Here is a 12,216-nt window from a genome sequence, read left to right as displayed (position 1 = left end):
CATTGGCTTTATGAGAATAAAGATAAAAAAAAAAAAAAAAAAAAAAAAAATATTTAATGGCACTTTAAATAATATGACAGCAATTATAAAATCATGAATTATTCGTAATCTTTTTTTTCATTACTACATGTATTACTAAGGCCATAGTGTATTTTTTTTTTTAAATACTAGTTTCGTTCAACAACAAAAAATTGATAAGAAGATCTACGAACATAATCATTGTGTAATTGTCCAGGGATTCTTATTTATTTGGTTAAAATGTTATTGTCGGAGGGAGCTACCATTTGAGAGAAGGATAGGAGGGGTCCTGATCCCGAAATCCCGGCTTAAAAACACGAAATCCCGAGGTCCCGAATTTAGATAAATTTTAAATCCCGACATCCCGATATTCGAAAATAAAATTTCGATCTCGAATCCCTTAATCTTGACATTAGAATCACTTGATCCCGGAGTCCCGATAAAGGTCTTATCCACCCTCATTTGAGGAGAGGGGCATGGATGAAATTTGAAAAAGGCAAGACAGACTTTGGAACAAACAAAGGCAGAATCAGTAAATAAGCATAACAGGATGACAATTTATGAAAAAATTTCAGTAAACTAATGAAAATTACAGGTTCGTAAAGAATGAAAAAAAAAAATGCAGGACAATATAATGACGAGTTCAACTATATAAAAAAAAATGCAGGACAAAGTTTTATAAATCCTAGCCCTCTCCCCCTTAAAATCAAATGGTAGCATCCTTAGACTTTTTGCACTTTATTTCATTTTATTTAAGACCTATATGTAGGCAAGGAATTGTATATTCCTTGATGTAGGCATTGCAAAGTAAAAAACGAAAACAGTTATGGTCCCTTCTCTTTCTGTTTTCCTCCTTTTCAAACGTCCTTGTTTTCTTTTGGTAAATTTATTTCACTTTGAAATTTCCCTATTATGTCTCATTGAAGATTCATTTATTGAAAATTATTAACTTTAAATGATTTTTAAGGATTAAATGAATAACAAAGAAGGCGAGACACAGCTTGGTTCCGCTGAACTTATACGATTCTTTTTTTTTTACATATACTAATATTTTACCATAGTGCTTCATTTATTGTCTTACGCAATGCATTTATAAAAATTAAATTAATTCATATATTATATGAATTATCTTTGCAATAAAGTACTTGTATTGGTGTATTTATATCATGAAAATCATTTAGAAGTTAATGAATTTTAAAGACACTTTTATATCTATTCATATTGTTTTATCATTGTACTTGTACTTTAAATGAATTAATTGAATTGTGATTCAATTACAGAGACAAATTATTTGATTCATCTTTTATTTTTCTATACAAATAAATACAGAATTCTTAACATATAGACGAAACGCGCGTCTGTCGTAATAAGTTATAATCCTGGTACCTTTGATATCTATGGAGAAAACACTAAGTAACTATACCTAAGATGGAACAGACTATACAATACCTTTTTTCTGTTTTGTTTGGAAGGATTAAAAGGTGACAAACCCGGAGTAAACCCACGTATTTATTTATTGCGTACTTCAATCACACTTTGTGAGTTTCTTTATGTTTATGTGATCAAACGTGTCAAATTATAACCGGTAATATACAACAAAATTTACAACACAGTTTAATACAATATATTATTCAATACCATTAAAAGTTTAATCAAATTTCAATGTTAAAAATAAATCCTTTAAGAAATAAAACAAATATTAGCATTTTCAGTTGGTCCTGTCATTGTCAGCGTTGGTCAGAGCACGTTTATTATTATGAAGATTTTAAAAAGTTTTCAAATTTTTCTTATATTTGTATATTGAATGGTCTAATTAAATTTATAACAATTAATAAACATAAATCCTTTGAGGAATAAAAAAGTTGTTAGCGTTTTCGTTTTGGTACAGTCATTAGTGTACCCAACTAAGAGAGATTTTCGTATTAATTGTGAGGAATATTGCACAATTATCATTTTTTAGAAATTAATTCGCATATTTCTAGGTAGATTATCCATAACGTTTTTTTAGATTTTTGACTAAACCAGACTGAAATTAATTGTTTTTGTTTTTCTTTTTAATAGATGTAGTCGCATAATTTCACAACACTAAACCAAATATATTTTTTTTCCCCGAAAATCCTAATTTTATGTGCGGTTACCACGGTAACCAACCAATATATATGTATAACTCAAATATATGGCGGATTCCAAATCAATGGCAGATTTCTAATCTATGATAAATGTGACGTTACAAACGGCAAAAAACTCAAATCTATGGCAGATTTTTGTTATCTCTAAATCTATGACAGATCTGGGGGAGAGAGTAACATATAACATCACAGTTGAATAACGCTATATTACATCTTCGCCGCCGCTAACGATGGCGGAAGCATAGATTTGAACACAAATTTCGGTTGGCATTAGATTTCTGACTAGTCTAATAGGATCTACATATCAGCCAATTTTTTGAAAGATCGGTGACTATGTGTGCCAGAGAACGAGTATTAAAGAATTCGCTGACATGGTCCGAATCATCTTTAGTAATACACACAACAGACCTTGTCATGTTTGCCATACTAAAAGTAATTATGTGAATTCAAAAATAGAATCTACTATAAAGTAAAACCATACCTAATGAGTAAACTCAGGTCTACGTCAAATTCAGATTTTATATTTTATCAGATTACTTTAATACGAATAAGTTATGCTGTAAATACTATTATTGCGTTAAAATTGATTGAAAATGATTCATTGTATTACCAAAACTAAAACAACCATTTGTATATTTAAATGTTGTATTATGTATTTGTATTTATCGGTCGTCCCACTTTCTATATCACTCTGTTCAGCTCTTAATATTATTCCGTATTATGTCTTTGTGACGTCAAATACGTTGACCCGGCCTTAATAACTTTGACCCGGACATATCAGCGACGTCATAATGTTTGAACCGACGTTAATAACTTTGACCCGAACTTATCAAGTCATCTTTTGTGTGCTAGTGAAACAAAGAAAACACTTCTTAAACACGCAAATATAGCCCGATAAATTGATTATCAGATTATCTGCATATTGATATTGTAAAATATCAGCTGCTTGACATAATATGAAGGCTTTTTGATCTCGTTCGCTACGCTCACTCGACAAAAAGCTTCATAGTATGTCTCGCAGCTGATATTTTACGATATCAACATGCAGATAACCTGATAATCGGTACATATATTGCCTTTACCTGAGTTATAATGAAAATAATTATTATTATTATTATTATTGTGTCGCGTCGTGTATTGCTGACTATACGATATGCGGTTTGCTCAACGATGATGGCCGTATGGTAAACTACGGTTGTTTATTTCATATCGGTTAAGAATAAGCTTCTATAATTGGATAAAAGAACCACATGATGTTCATTATTCTTTAGTAATAAATTCAATCGGTCATTTACAGAGAAAACGGACCAGAAAACCGGTCTTTAACAAACTTTTACATGATAATCACCGGTGGGGCGTGGTTTCCGTCTGATAATGACCGTTAGGGCGTGGTATCTCTGTTAATGACCGGTGGGGCGTGGTTTTCTGATAAGAAGAGAGATGTCCCTTTGATAAAACATTTTCCTGTTTTCAATATTATATTTAAGTTTCTGAATTGTTTACTATATGTTTTTGTTAATTACAAAATTATAGAGAACTTGATTTAGTATTTATATACTGAACAAATGCACTTAAATGAATGGCAGTATTACTACATGTACGACTGGTCTTCTCCCTTTGCCATAGAAAAAATACAACTATCGAGTCTGCCTCAGGCATTTTGAAATAATGCGAATTTTGCAAAACATGGTTTCTCAATGAAATAAACATAATAGTTCATGAAAATCTGGTCATTATCGTGATACATGGACTCCCCGTAGGACAGTGGTATTGACTGCAACAGCGATAATGACCTCGCCTTCGGCTCAGTCATTATCACTATCTTAGTCAATACCACTGCCCTGTGGGTAATCCATATATTACAATAATGACCAGTTTTTCAAGAACTATTATAAATTATTTCATATCGGTTGAGAATAAGATTCTCTTATTGGATAAAAAGGGGTCACATGACATTCATTAATCTTCAATAATAAATTCCATCGGTCATTAACAGAACAATACGGACCAGAAAACCGGTCGTTAATGAATTTTTACATGATATTGACCGGTGAGGCGTGGTTTACGTCTGATAATGACCGTTGGGGCGTTGTTTCCGTTTGATAATGACTATTGGGGCGTGGTTTCTCTGTTAATGACCGATGGGGCGTGGTTTCTCTGTTTAGAAAGATGTACCTTTTATTAAACATGTACCTGTTTTTAATATTACATTTAAGTTGTTGAATTGTTTATTACATTTTTTCGTTAATTGTGAAATTAAAGAGAACTTAATTAAGAATTTATATACTGAACAGTTGCACTAAAATAAATGGCAGTATTACTACGACTGGTCTTCACTCTTTTCTATAGAAATCGTACAACTAATCGAGTTCGCTTTAGGCGTTTTGAATTTATGAGAATTTTCCAAAACATGGTTTCTCAATGAAATCAACATAATAGTTCTTGAAAAAATGGTCATTATCGTGATGCATGGACTGCTCAGTCATTATCACTTTCTTAGTCAATACCACTGTCCTGTGGGCAGTCCATATATCACGACAATGACAATTTTTTCAAGCACTATTATATAAGTTAAATATCATTATGCTTAATTTGATCTCTGTTGAAATTTGTCTTTAGTAACCATACTGCATCTCCTTTTGTTATACTAACGACTAGCACGACAAGACATCATTTTTCTAATAACACCTTTAAAATGTCCTTTAATTAGTAGCATCATATGTTATAAACAAATCACATGATGAAAAATATTTATTTTGTAGGTTTCCAGTTGATGACTCACTGACATAAATTACATATTCCCTTCTTGTTGGTGGATTGCTGTCTTACAACGTTTGACCTTTATTCAAGGGTTCGATTGTTTCCACTTCAAAGACTTCCATGAGAGTGAACAATCACTGTTTATTGAATTGTTCGCAAACACAATGACATTCGATATTGGGTAGATGTCTTTGACAGAGCAAACCAAGGACAACGATATCGTAAAGATATGTGCTAAAGACATCATCATACAGTATTCAGCAATAAGTAGGTGTACATGTATATACAACATTGCTGAACAAGATTGCGTCGATTTGATTTGATTTTTTGGGTTTTTTAATGCCATTTTTTAAGCACCACACTTACATGTAGGCTATTTCGTGGCGGACAGTTTTTATTGGTGGAGGAAGCCGGAATGCCCGGTGAAAAAACACCGACCTTCAATAGGAAAACTGACAATCTTAGTCAAGTAAGGTTAAAGCCGAGTGCACCCGCATGAGCAGGGTTCCAACTCACAATCTCAGTGTTGACTGGCTTGGGATTACATTAGTAACTACAATGTACTTAGGCCACTCGGCCACCGAGGCCCCTAAGATTGAATCAAGAATCGCGTCAAAAGACAATCAGCTTAATTTGGTACAATAAAATTGGTACCGTTACCGTCAAAAGACAATCAGCCTAATTTGGTACAATAACATTTGAACCGTTACCGTCAAAAGACAATCAGCTTAATTTGGTACAATAAAATTGGTACCGTTACCGTCAAAAGACAATCAGCCTAATTTGGTACAATAAAATTGGAACCGTTACCGTCAAAAGACAATCAGCTTAATTTGGTACAATAAAATTGGTACCGTTACCGTCAAAAGACAATCAGCCTAATTTGGTACAATAAAATTGGTACCGTTACCGTCAAAAGACAATCAGCTTAATTTGGTACAATAAAATTGGTACCGTTACCGTCAAAAGACAATCATCCTAATTTGGTACAATAAAATTTGAACCGTTACTGTCAAATGAAAATCAGTTTAATTTGGTACAATAAAATTGGTACCGTTACCGTCAAAAGACAATCAGCCTAATTTGGTACAATAAAATTGGTACAGTTACCGTCAAAAGACAATCAGCCTAATTTGGTACAATAAAATTGGTACAGTTACCGTCAAAAGACAATCAGCCTAATTTGGTACAATAAAATTGGTACAGTTACCGTCAAATGAAAATCAGTTTAATTTGATGCAATAAAATTGGTACCGTTATTGATAATATAATATTCAACTAAAACATTAACGTCACGTTGACTATAAGGTAATTGGTCTCTCAAAAACCACAACACATTATGTAATTCAGCTTTTATTCATAAAACGTTTCCTATTCAATCTTCTAATGTCTATTTCACTTGTTTGAGAACTCTGAAAAACAAGAAAATATCTTAATAAAATAGTATATCAATAAGATATTTCGTTTATTGGGCTTTTTTGTTTTGTTAAATGACTATCTTTGTCTTGATTTAGAGTAATTTCTCGCAAATTGATAGGCTGATATAAATTTTTTATTATGTCAATTGAAATAATTTATCTCCTTTACACTATTGACCTATTGACATTATAAGCAGTTTTATTGACCTTTGAAAAAATGGCATTCACTGAGACCGACGGCCGAAGTGAATATAAGTTTTTAAAAAGTCAATTAAACATGCACAATATTTACCGAAACAAATGACAGTAATTGTTTTATTCAATATTCAGAGAGAATAATGTATTAAATGACAAACATATATTAAAACAAATTTTGCATGAAAATTTTTATCGTAACGTTGCATGTAAAAGCGCGTGACTTTAGCGTGGTGAATAACACTTTCTCATGTGAATATGCTTTTTTATCCGAATTCCAATGCATATAGGAAACCTACTAAAATAATACTAATTTGGAATAACTAAATTTTATTTTAGGGACATTGTCCTCGTGTTTTGATTTAAATATAATGAGTAGTGTATAACAAATCAGGATAAACTCGTTACACAGTGTGCAATTGTTCTAATACGGAATGTATTGGGTCAATAGGATTTATAACGGGTTTGGCTTCGCCTCACCCGATATGAATTTAATTTACCAGTTAAATTCTCGTATTAGGACAATTGCACACTGTGATACTGTGTAGAGTCACTATACAGTATGGTTGTTTTCTCATTGTTGAAGGCTGCTCTTTTGACTATTAGTAATTGCTAACATCCAATTTATTTGAACTTTGGTGGATAGTGTTTATGAAAAATTAGGACAGACTGCAAGCAAAATAATTAACTTACAATCAATCATTATATGTATATAAGTAAGCGGGTACTCGGTTGGTTACTACACTTTGTTTGTTTGAGTGTAGCATAATACCGTCAGTTTTGACTTTAGTCTATAAGTAGTCTAAAAATGATTACAGCCAACCACAAGACGTGTCACTGTTATGTCGTAGTTCTCTTATATCTGATGCGTTTCCCTCATTTTTAGTTTGTACCCCGGATTTGATTTTTCTCTATTGATTTATGAATTTTGAACAGCGGTATTCTACTGATGCCTTTATTTACATTCGAAATTGAAGTATTGTGTAATGAATGTATTTTTATAACTTATACTCACGCTTCACATGCAGATGGGCACAAAGGAGCCAATAGAGCCCCGATTCCTGTTGACGACACCGCTGTTCCACAAGCTGTGACACAAGCTGTTTGTCCCATACCAGAATGAGCGAACCCTTTAACTAAGTCTGTCACTTGGTTTAAGTGAGGTAAATGAATTTCTGGTAGATGTATTTGAACGTGGCCAACTGCAATGAGATATATTTGATAAATAAGAGACTGTGAATTTGTTTAAGTGAGGTAGATGTAATTCTGGTAGATGTATTTGAACGTGGCCAACTGCAAGAGATATATTTGATAATTTAGAGACTGTGAATTGGTCTAAGTGAGATGATGTACATCTGGTAGATGTATTTGAATGTTACCAACTGTTATGATATATACATGATAAATAAGAGACTGTGAATTTGTTTAAGTGAGGTAGATGTAATTCTGGTAGATGTATATGAACGTTGCCAACTGCAATGAGATATACATGATAAAAAAGCGACTGTGAATTGGTCTAAGTGAGATGGTGTTTTTCTGGTAGATGTATTTGAATGTTACCAACTGCAATGAAATACATGATACATAAGGGTCTGTGATTTGGTATAAGTAAGGAAGTTGTATATCTGGTAGATATATTTGAATTTTACCAACAACAATTTGATACATGATAACTGACATCCCTTTAGGTCGTATGCATATCTTTTTATGAAATTTTAAGGACAAAAAAGTACGCAAAGACGTTGACTAACTCATACAAGATTTGATTTTTAGAATTTTAGTGTTTTAACGCCACTTTTAAACACTGCGTTAAGACTATTTCGTGGCGGCCAGGTTTTTTTTATGGAGAAAGCCGGAGTGCCCGGAGAAAACCTCCGACTTCGATAGGAAAATTGACAGTCCTAGTCAATTAATATTAGAGTTGAGTGCAGCCGCAAGAGCAGAGTTCGAACTCTCAAATTCAGCGTTGACTGGTTAGTGATTACAGTAGTAACCACTTAGACCACTCGGCCACCGAAGTTCATACAATAATTGTTATCACTGACCACTTTAAAATAATGAATTTAACAACTAGCGCTTTGTGGTTAATGACAAAACTGCTATGAACTAATCGGCCTTTGTTATTTACACTAAAAATTCAAAGTTTCTTGAAATATTTCTAATATTGCATCACAGCATTAACCGCAGTTTTACATAATTATGTAAATATGTCAGTTTTTGATATGTACCAAAGTATTTGGTAAAACCCAAATTATACACATTCTACAATCATGTCAATTTTACTATGTTTTCAATGAAAGTGTTGCAATAATTTTTTCCAGGTGAATATTTTAAAGACTTTCCAAAAACGAAAATATATTATAAATCTAATTCTGAATTTCATTATTTGTTGTTAAAGTAAAGGGTTGACATGCTTAAAACTACTTCAGTTATGATAAGATTTCTTATGAACAAACAGATTTTTCTACATGTCCAACAATAAATTACTTCTACGATATGATATCTTATCTTAAGCAGTTTTATTCATACCAGCCCAGGCATCAGTTATTATTCTATAGGTTAGATTTGAGTCTTAAATATATTATACATACTCAAAAATCTTTCTTGTGGAGCTCCAAAAACAAAAGGCAACAAAACGGCTAACATAAACAGACACTTCATTTTGATACCTGAATTGTACAAAAAGCATTTTTATGTCAGAAATGATAATATAATGAGTACATTATTTTTTTCAAAAATCTGAGCTGTACATGATTTTTAAAAGAATTTTCAACTGTCTATCAATTGGAGAAAGGCGATTTGAGACAACCTCAGACTATTTTGTCTATTTCGTCCGTCCACCATTATAATCACAAAGAAAACTTAAATACTGTGCGCGGCTAAGTAACATTGTATATATCCTCTCAAAGGTAATTGAAATATTGCTCAGTGATCATTTTTCTTCTCCGTTGTTAAATAGAAAAAATTTTGATTTCAAGGTATCTAGAAAAAAGGAATTCATTCTATATTTAATGTTTCGTGATGATTTTATTTTGGCAAAAATTGCAACAGATATACTTTCGCACAAATAAAAATTCGGGTTTGAAATTTTAGATGCAATAATTTATATCTCAATTTGCCCACGGTTAAAAAGTCGCAACAATTAAAGCCACGTAGTACAGTTCTGTGTCTGGGAATATGAAAACAGCGTAGATCGGTTTCCTGAGAAAAATATCCATCATTCCTTCGGAATATACAAATATCAACCATGTCTAACATCGACGACTCTTTTAGAAAAATATTTAGTATAACTTCGGAATTTATAAAAAAGAAGCTTATCAAACAACGATCGGATACCAGTCTAAAGTCATTCTTACCTTGTTGATTAAGAACAGAAACTGTTGAACGATAATTGACTTCTAACTTTTATACATTTGATAAGAAATTGTTATGGAAGCTTATCTTAGGACAGGACATGAATTACCCAAATTAGAAAAAAAATTATGCAATTATATTTGACCCCTATACTAGACAAACAGTCATTTGGTACACTCAAGGATTGGTATAGTATAAAGTTTTTGGTAAATTAAGTAGTAGTTTGGAACAGCAATAGATTCATATAAACGAATCAAATAGTCATTTTGTATACTAAAGGATGTGTATAGTATGACGTTTTTGCATGGTAAATTAAGTAGTAGTTTGGAAAAACAATACATTCATATACTAGTACACTGGTCATTTGGTATACTCAAGGATTTGTATAGTATGACGTTTTTGCATGGTGAATTAAGTAGTATTTTGGAAAAACAATACATTCATATACTAGTACACGAATCAAATCTAAAAAAATCGGTAAATCAACAAATATTTACTTGTTCTTATAAAGGAAAACAGTAGAAGAGGGATAAAAAATATATGGATTTTGTACCATTTCATTTATTATTTATGTTTATCATATCACAAATCGCTCAGAATCAAAAAGTTATAAATAAATTTAAAAAGACAAACGAAGTTGAGCTATTATTAAAAAAAAACAATTTAGAAATTAGAGGGATAAAAAGGAAAAGTGACGGAGAATACAGAGGAAATAACGGAAATAAAAAGTAAAACTTGAAAAGGAATTAAATAAAAAAGATACAAGTTTGATTCCCTTTAATCCTTTTTCTGTATTGTTACCATTTTAATACTTGGCAAAAATCTTTGAAACATTAAATACTTGGTGGTGTTTCTGTGTCATTTTTTTATAATTGAATTTGTATTTGAAAGGGTTTTATCTTCTTCGAGGAAGATTCGCATATATATGACTGCATAACAAATTTGACAATAATTATTATAAAAATGTTCTGCTTTTAAGTTTTCAAAGTATTGTCTAGATCTATCTTGTTTAGAAAAATATAAGAAAAAATGTCTTTAATAATTTATTATTCCACTGACTGTTTTTATAATGCTGTTTTTTTTTTTGTATTATTGTCTCCATTTGTTGAAAATTGTTTATAAACATCTCACAGTATATGTACGTTTTTATGGTTTTACCTACATCGTGTTAATCAGGTACTTTTTATAATGTAAAGTCCCTGTTTTCATAAATATTTTATCATTTGTTGAAATACAAAAAAAGTTGACGCAGCTCCCTATACATCTATCATTGTATCATTGGAGATTCATGAATTGATCTGCTCGACCTTCAGGTGCACTTGAGATCACCACCAGTTTTTGGTGGGGTTCGTGTTGCTTAGTCTTTAGTTTTCTATTTGTGTATTGTGTATTATTATTTGTCTTTTTCATTTTTGGCTATGGCGTTGTCAGTTTATTTTCGATCTATGAATTTGATCTGACGTCGCTGATGGGTCTTGTGTAGACGAAACGCGCGTCTAACGTATTTTAATATAATTTAAAATTTATAATCCCGGTACCTTCGTTTACTATTTATACCACTGGGCCGATGTCGCTGCTGCTGCACGTTTCATCCCAAGGGTATCACCAGCCCAGTAGTCAGCACTTCGGTTTTGACACGAATATCATGTATATGGTCATTTTAATAAATTTCCGGTTAACAAAAGTATATTTTTTTCGAAATACTAAAGATTTTTTTATCCAAAGCATTCATAACTAAAGCTATATTTGGCACAACTTATTTTTGAAATTTTGATCCTCAATGCTTTTTAACTTTATAACTATTTTGATCTGAGTGTCACTGATGAGTCTTACATGTATGTAGACGAAATGCGAGTCCGGCGTATTAAATATTATACCTGCTATTGTTTTATAACTAACTGCAAGCTTATCTTCTTGATATTTTTTAATAAATAAACGTGGTAGTTAAAATCATCATTTTATTTGATAATTCATTTCAGTAACAAATCATTAACAAGTGAGATATCGCATTTGCATTCTTTTTTTCTCTCGGTAATGTCGTTTATAAATGCCATGAATTTAGATTCGATACATGATAACTCTTGGATCCTTAAATTTAACTTATTTCATTTATCTCAGTCTTACATTAACTTTTGATGTTAGTATTTTTTTCTGCTAAAATATCTATTTTTACCCCAATTTTTGACATTTTTACTCTTTGAGTATGTTTGTTTTGTTCATACATCGTTGACAATGTAATGGAATTTGATGCGACTGTCATACAAGTGAGAGGTTTAGCTAGCTATAAAACCAGGTTCAATCCACCATTTTCTATTTTCTACATTAGAAAATGCCTGTACCAA

Source organism: Mytilus trossulus, chromosome 11 (assembly GCF_036588685.1).
Source record: "Mytilus trossulus isolate FHL-02 chromosome 11, PNRI_Mtr1.1.1.hap1, whole genome shotgun sequence".
Classification (NCBI taxonomy): Eukaryota; Metazoa; Mollusca; class Bivalvia; order Mytilida; family Mytilidae; genus Mytilus; species Mytilus trossulus.
Note: the sequence above shows the minus strand (reverse complement) of the source record.